Source organism: Carettochelys insculpta, chromosome 12 (genome assembly GCF_033958435.1).
Source record: "Carettochelys insculpta isolate YL-2023 chromosome 12, ASM3395843v1, whole genome shotgun sequence".
NCBI classification, from domain to species: Eukaryota; Metazoa; Chordata; order Testudines; family Carettochelyidae; genus Carettochelys; species Carettochelys insculpta.
In genome coordinates, this window is record NC_134148.1 from 22,698,614 (window position 1) to 22,699,242 (window position 629).

A 629-nucleotide genomic window follows, 5' to 3' on the forward strand; every position below is an offset into this window, starting at 1 on the left:
TTTCCTTTGTGTTTCTTTGTAACATTTGAAATGTTTATAAGTGTATTCTTGTGTGAAAATATATTTTGTGTGATTTTATTAAACAAAACCCCCATAATAAATGACTATTCTTCATTATGTAATCTGTCTGGTTTTCATTAGTCCAACATAATGAGGGCTTTTCCATCAATTTTAAATGGCACTTTCATTGCAAAAAGTTGTGCCTTTATTGCTTCATTATGAGTAATAATCCATCTTTTTCAAGATGAAAATATTTATTTTCCCCAGATTTTTAAAAATTCCAATATCACAATTGCCAGGTTCTAGCATCTCAGTTATTTGGAGGACTTTTGCAATCTTTAGAGAACTGGAAAAACAACAGGGGAGGTTTACATGTTTTCATATAAGTTGTTTCCATTTTAATTAGTCTATTTCAAGGGGAAAATTGGCCACTTTATTAATGAGAATTAAGGAGTTGATGTTCTAATCAGCCTTTTTGATGGGTTAATGAGGAAAGCTACACTAAAAGCTAGAAACTGAAACTAGACTATGTCTAGTTCACAGAGACAAATTTTATATTTGCATAGAGACTGAGGAAACATGCTTATGTACAGGTATTCAAGAAATCAGGTAGGGGTTTGACCCATATC